The sequence below is a fragment of the Sapajus apella genome, unplaced genomic scaffold (assembly GCF_009761245.1).
Source record: "Sapajus apella isolate SASKATOON/1434 unplaced genomic scaffold, GSC_monkey_1.0 scaffold83, whole genome shotgun sequence".
Lineage (NCBI taxonomy): Eukaryota > Metazoa > Chordata > Mammalia > Primates > Cebidae > Sapajus > Sapajus apella.
Genome location: NW_022437023.1, coordinates 8,662,775 through 8,670,076, shown reverse-complemented (window position 1 = coordinate 8,670,076; position 7,302 = coordinate 8,662,775). Strand labels below are relative to the sequence as shown.

Here is a 7,302-nt window from a genome sequence, read left to right as displayed (position 1 = left end):
CAGAGGCTCACGCCTGTAATCCCAACACTTTGGGAGGCTGAGGCAGGTAGATCACGAGGTCAGGAGTTTGAGACTAGTCTGACCAATGTCGTGAAACCCCGCCTCTACAAAAATACCAAAAAAAAAAAAAAAAAAAAAATTAGCTGGACATGGTGGTGGGTGTCTGTAATCCCAGTTACTAAGGAGGTTGAGGCAGGAGAATCACTTGAACTTCGGAGTTGGAGGTTGCAGTGAGCTGAGAACACGCCACTGCATGCCAGCCTGGGCTACAGAGCGAGACTCTGTCTCAGGGAGTGGGGTAGCTTCCACCATATTTCCTTCTTTTATATAGTACACCTGGAGATGGACATTTTGTCTGTCTGGAGATGGAGGAGGGGAGTAGTGGAAGAAAGGGTGTACATAGGGTCACAAGGAGACTTTTTGAGTGACAAATATGTTCACTATCTTTATTGTGGTGATGGTTTCAAAAGTGTATAAATATGCCAATGTATAGTATCAATTATCCTTAATAAAACAAAAACCAAAAGAGACAAAAAAGATGGTAGGACAAAAGAGATACCATATAACATAGAATATAATTCTTTACCACTGCTCCTCAAAACATAATTTCTGGAGCCAACTTTTGCCCTTAAAAGACGTTTCTGAACACTTGTGAAGGAGCTTTGTGTATTGTGTTTCCCCTCCAATCCTGACTCTGCCATTGGTGAAACTTTGGCCTCTGTATGCAGCTTTTAAATTTTTATTATATTGTATCATATTTTTGATTATGTCAAGCAATAACATAGTTCAAAAAGTAAACTATATTAAAGTATATTTTAAAATCTGGCTTCTACCTACATGCACATCTTTACTATTTTCCTGATATTAGTAATTTATTAGTTTTTTATATATTTTTCCACTGTTTCTTTATACAGATATAAACAAATTTTAAAAATTCTTATTTTTCCTCCATACACAAATGATAGAATACTAAACATGCTGTTTTGCATCTTACTTTTTTCACTTACTATATTTTGGAGATACTGCCATATCAAGACATCTTATTTTTTAAAAGTTGCAGATAATCTTATTGAGTATACATATTTTTTACTTAACCAGTTTCCTACAGATAAATTGTTTTCAATTTTTTAAAAATTACAAACCATATTACAATCAATAACCTTGCGCATGCAAGATTTCAGATGTGTGCAAGTATACCTATAGGATAAATGTCCATGATTGCCAGGTTAAGGAATAATGCATTTGTAAGAGTGTAAGGGTGGTATGTAAGTGAAAACAAGACTTTTTAATATATATATAATTTTTTGTTGACATAAACAATAATAAAAATAAAAATAAATACAATAAAGATTGCCAAATCACCCTTATACCATTGTTCACTCACAGTATGAAAAAGCTCATTCCTCACAGACTCACCTAAGAGTATGTTGTCCAGCATCTGAAGTTTTGCCTATCTATAGGTAAACGACAGGTAGTCAATGTACTTCCAATTGGCATTTTTCTTATTATGAATGTTGATCATCTTTTCACATGCTAAAAGACATGCATTTCCTTGTCTATATATAATTTACTCATGTCCTTTGTCCATTTTTCTCTTACACAGTATTATTCTTTTCTTAATTTCTAGGTGCTCTTTCCCTAGTAGCGCAATTTACCCTTTGTTTATATGAATTGCAAATATTTTTTTCCCGGTTTATCATTTATCTTTTGAGGTTTTTATAGTGAGTACTCCCCTCTGCCCCCCCCGCCAACTGGATCACTCTTTTAGGAGGTACTACCTATCTTTAACTGCAGGTCCTGGCCTTCTCTGGTATGATAGATCCCAAATTTCTCCTGTATCTCCAGACTGCATTTTGCCACCAAGGTAATGATGTCACTCAGCTGGTTTTGTTCCACTCTCCAGAGTGCCAGAAGCATGTTCCCTGCAGAGACACAGGATCAGTTGATGGGGACCAAATATCTAGACATACTTGGTCCAGGGTAAAGTCCCCAATAATGCAGAAGATCAGCGTGACCCAGTGTGGGTATCATGTAAGTTATCAGGCAAGGTTTCTTTGCTGTATACATTATGTTAGGTTAAAATACTGCTTCAGATGCTCAAAATCATTCAGTACATAGGTAGAAGTTGAAATGACCCTAAGGATATTTTTGGTAATTTTCCTTCCACCAGTATACTAACAGGAGAGGAGAGGTACTAGCAAAAGGTTCATAAAAGGTGGGTTCAAGTTCCTATCTATTTTTTTTAATATATGTCCTTTAAACCAATGCAGTAAGTTCGTATCTAATTTTATGGCTGATTTTATTATGTTTAAATGAGAAAACAGGCCAACTATGGGGCACACAGCTGTTAGTGATCCTAAGTTCTCCAGATATGACATGCTTGACTCCTCCCCATCTCATGCTTAGCTTCTGCTATTAATGGCCAAGTTTCTCATTAGTTTTCTCAAGAACGTTTCATATATACATATTTTCCTGTCCTTCAATCTAAACAAAAATGTAAAGCATATGAGAGCTTAATTTGGGCAAATCTTTTCCATTAGACTAGAAAATCCTTTGAGGCATAGACTATGTCTTCCTCATCTTTGTATCCCCAGGGTCCAGTACTTATTAATCAAACAAGGCTGAATAAACAAATATGCCAAATTCCACCTAAACACAGTCTTCCTTGCTCACAGTCTTTTAAGTATTCAGAAAAACTGAAAAATACCTGTGATATTTAGGATATCCCCTCCAAAACAGAGTACATCTGAAATCAAGCAAGGAAGAGAGAGGAAATGAGTCAAAGTCAGATATAAATCAGATAATGGCAGAATTATATATGGTCAAAAGAATGGCCTACTGAGTTTATCCTCATGTCTTTCACTCCATTTGTTCACTCCAAGACTCTGGCTCCTTCTTCCTACTTTTCATTTTCTCCCCCAAATCTGTCTGCACCTACACACATCTTTTCTAAAATGGAAGTATTCCTGTTCTCTTCAAAGCCACCCCATTTTTTGATAGGAATCTTATCCCCTCTTACCTTCTCGAGAACTTCACACCACTCCTAGTCTCTCGACTGAAACATTCCCATCAATAGCTTAGAAAATGAAACCAAAACACACAAAAATAACCCACATATTCTTGGCTCTACCTTCCCTTCTGCCTATTAGCTCCATTTTTTTTCCTGCTACATTCACAACAAACAAACAGAACCCCCTAATCTCAAAAACGTTGGCAATATGTACTTTCCTCACCTCCCATTTACGCTTCCTTTTAAATGTTTTCTCTGACATTACTTTTCTCAGATTACTCCAATCTGACTTCCACCTCCATCACTTCAAATGATCAAGCGCATCAACAGCAATAATCTTGCTAAATTCAATACTTTTCTGACCTCACTGTACTTGACAGCTGTCATTTTCAACCCAGCTAGCTGCAGCTTTCTTCTAGAGACACTACCTCTCTTTTGGCTTCAGGAACATCACAATAGCTTACCTCACTGGCTGCTTTGCAGTCTCTTTTGCAGGTTCTTTCTCCCTCATCATAATCCTCCCCTGGAGTTCCTCAAGCCTCAGCCAAAGGCTCTTTCTCTTTATTTATGGTCTCCCAACATGAACTCAATTGGTTCTTAACTTTAAGTCCTACTTTATGCCATCAACTCAGTTTCATCTCTAACAGAGATCTTTCCTCTGAGCTCCAGGCTCAATCATAGCTGGATTCTCCACTTAAATGGAGTCATTCTTCACCTGAATGATTTATTGGCATCTCAAACTCAACATACTCAAAACAGAACTCTTGATTTTCTTTCTCAATGTTCAGTCTTTTCTGTCTTGGTAAACGACAATTCAATTATGAAAGCCAAAAAACTGAGTCCTTTTCTTACCACTTCCCACTGAAATTCAATCTATCAGCAACTCCTGTCTGTTGAACCTGTAAGATATATTTTAGGTTAATCTACCCGATGCAGCTCCACTGCCATACCTCTACACCAACAATCTCCAGTCTTGACTGCACATTGGAATTGCCTATGAAACTTTAAAATGTCTTATTCCTGGGCCAACCTAAAGAAATTCTGATTTAAATAGCCTGGGGTGAAGCTCGGGCATTAAGATTTTTAGTTAGGCAAGGTGGAACGATACTTGTAGTCCCAGCTATTTGAGAGGCTGAGGCAGAAGAACCTTTTAAGCTCAAGAGTTCAAGACAAACCTGAGCAACATACTGAGACCCCAGTCCCCCCACACCAAAAAAAAAAAAAGGCCAGGTGCGGTGGCACACCTGTAATCCTAGCACTTTGGGAGGCTGAGGCACGTGGATCACAAGGTCAGGAGTTCGAGACCAGCCTGATCAATGTGGTGAAAGCCCATCTCTACTAAAAATACAAAAATTAGTTGGGTGTGGTGGTGTCCACCTGTAATGCCAGCTACTTAGGAGGCTGAAGCAGGAATCGCTTGAACTTGGGAGGCGGAGATTGTGGTCAGCTGAGATCGCACCGCTGTACTCCAGCCTGCACAACAGAGTGAGACTTTGTCTCTAAATAAATGAATAAATATTAAAAAAATTTTTTTAAAGACAATTAAAAAGCTCCTCATGCAACCACAGCTGAAGTTGAGAACCACTGCTTTAGACCAAATCTCCATCCTCTCTAGAACAATTGCCTCTTCCAGCTTCTATTCTTATTATTCACTCTCCACTAGCATTCAATCTCCACAAGGTAGCCAAAATCAGCTTTAAAGTGTTAATCAGATCATATGACTCTCCTGCTAGAGCTTTCCACTGTTTTCATTTATACAGAAATATATAATTCCAACTCTTTACTATGGACTACAGAGCTTGGTGATCTCACAGATACCTTCTCCCAACCTTGCCTCAAACCACTCTTCATCCTGCCAGCTATGCTTTGGCTGCATTGGCTTTCTGTTAGTTCCTAGAGCATGCTGGGCTCTCTCCTGTCTCAGAACATTTGCACTTAGTAATCTGCCTGAAATGCTTTACCCCTTGCTCTTCACAAGCTATTCCCCCCATCCTTCATGTGTCAGCTTGAATAATACCTGCTCGGCCGGGCGCAGTGGCTCAAGCCTGTAATCCCAGCACTTTGGGAGGCTGAGGTGGGCAGATCACGAGGTCAAGAGATCGAGACCATCCTGGCCAACATGGTGAAACCCCGTCTGTACTAAAAATACAAAAGTTAGCTGGGCATGGTGGCGTGCGCCTGTAGTCCCAGCTACTCGGGAGGCTGAGGCAGGAGAACTGTTTAAACCCGGGAGGCAGAGGTTGCAGTGAGCCGAAATTGTGCCACTGCACTCCAGCCTGGCGCCTGGTGACAGAGTGAGACTGTGTCTCAAATAATAATAATAATACCTCCTCAGAGGAGCTTCCTATGACCACCCTGTCTCATACACTCCCCTACCCTAAAATTATTTTGTGGTTTCTTTTTACCACTATACTATGTTGTTTTCCTTAATAGAATGTATAAGCTACAATTAATGTATTTACTGTCTGTCCCACTAAAGTGGAAACTCCATGAGGGCAGATACTCTGTCTTACTTTCCCCTGTATTTTGAGTACGCAGCAGTTGCTGGTATTAGAGTACATACACCATATAGAATTTTTATCTTCCCCTTCATCCAAACCTGATGAGAAAAAGCAAAAGACCTTTCATATGTGTTCCTTAAGGATAAGGGGTGAGCCAGATAATGAAATTCTTAATGGAGATGCCACAAAGTGCTACAAAGTGGTCATTACTCTGGTGAATCTCAGAATGCTGGACAGAAGCATATAAGGCACTGTCAGTAAACGATGAGAATGTTACATAAGTACTAAAAGGCATAATAAGGTCGGAATAATTTCTGTTGGGTACGCCCGACTAAAAAGTTCAAGAGTGAGTTCTTGCCTCGCCTGCACCTATTACAGTGCTTATCACAGAGTAGGCACTTAAAACATGCGTACTGCACAGTTGAGTTTTTTTCCAGATATCGGACATTTGACAAATATCTAAAAGCTTAATACATGACAGAACATAAGAAAACACCTATTCTTTCCTCACTGGATCAAAATGTAATAATAGAATAAAAAGGTGTTTTATAAATTATGTCTATATACACGCTTGAGATACATTATTATGATACGAGACAACCTAAAGAATACTTTATTTTGAAATAAAATACAAATGTGCAAAGTAAATTAGCTCCCCCTCCCCGCCTTTGAACATTGAGTCAATAGAACGTGAAACTAGGTAGAATGGCAGATAATAGGCAAAGATCTAGCTTTTCAGTGGCAACTTGAAGAAACCAAAGATGAATGCTGCTAAAGGAATGACCTTTTAGTACCTGTTTTAAAGTACTTCTGGCCCCCTTCTTTTATAAATCCCCAGGAGCCCAGCACCACATCTTGTTACCCTACAATGCTCACTCACGCTCCACGATGTCACTAATGTAATAACTGAAGATGTAGGCCAGTTTGTCCACGTCACGTTCCGACTTGCAGGTCAGGCTGAACCTGTCCATTAATGCTGTAAACCCTGACCAACAAAGCAGAAGTCACCATGTTAACTGAAAATCCTCAACTCTTTGGCCCCCTTCTCCCCACACATCTGGCTAGTGTAAAGGAAACAGATCCCTTCAAGCTGAGTAATTCCTTTATCCATTAACCTGGTGTAACTTAGAAACTATTCATGGCCAGGCTGGTTGCCCGGGGCCACTGGGGAATCTAGGGGACCACCCTCTTTGCTTCCAGGAGCTGGAGATAGTGCCCTTTTCACCTAGAGCCAGCTCTTTCCTCCACTCTCTTAGGCTGCCTGGCTATGGGAAGCCATAGAACTCCTCCTCATGTCTGGCTAGAGAAAGACTGACAAGGGAAATGGATTTAAGCTTCATGTAGAACTCACACGGTGAAGACAGGTACCTGGTATTACCCATCTTCATATCCCTGACACAGAGTATTTGTTTAAATGAACGACTCTCAGAAGTGGCTGCTAGATCGCTACATCCTGGAACAACGGCAGGCACATGCTTATGGACGCCAAGAATGAATGAACGAATAAAATAATTGTCTGAAACAACACTTAATGGAAAATGCTCGGGGTTGAGAGAAACGGGTTCAATGCCTGCCACGTGGTCCTGTAAAAATCCTCTCCTCTCTCCGAGTTTCAATTTCATCATCTTTGAGGCGAACTCAAGGGCTAGGCTGGTTCATCCCAAAAGGTGTCCTCCCGCGCTAAAACGAAGACGCTCAAAGTTTCCTGCGGAAGCCGCGGCACGAAATTAAACTGTGCCTTAGCTCGCGAGAGGCCAGGCCTGTAACCGTCGCAGCTTAGGCCCAACAGCC

General features: G+C 40.3%; 1 long non-coding RNA gene across 1 annotated transcript; it reads right to left on the bottom strand.

The window, feature by feature from the left end:
* Positions 1-417: 417 nt before the first annotated feature.
* LOC116533515 lies at positions 418-4,179 on the bottom strand. The gene is made up of 2 exons (XR_004261331.1): positions 2,708-4,179; positions 418-1,922 (listed from the first exon to the last, which is right to left on the bottom strand). It is a non-coding gene; the product is annotated as an uncharacterized LOC116533515 (long non-coding RNA).
* Positions 4,180-7,302: the final 3,123 nt, after the last annotated feature.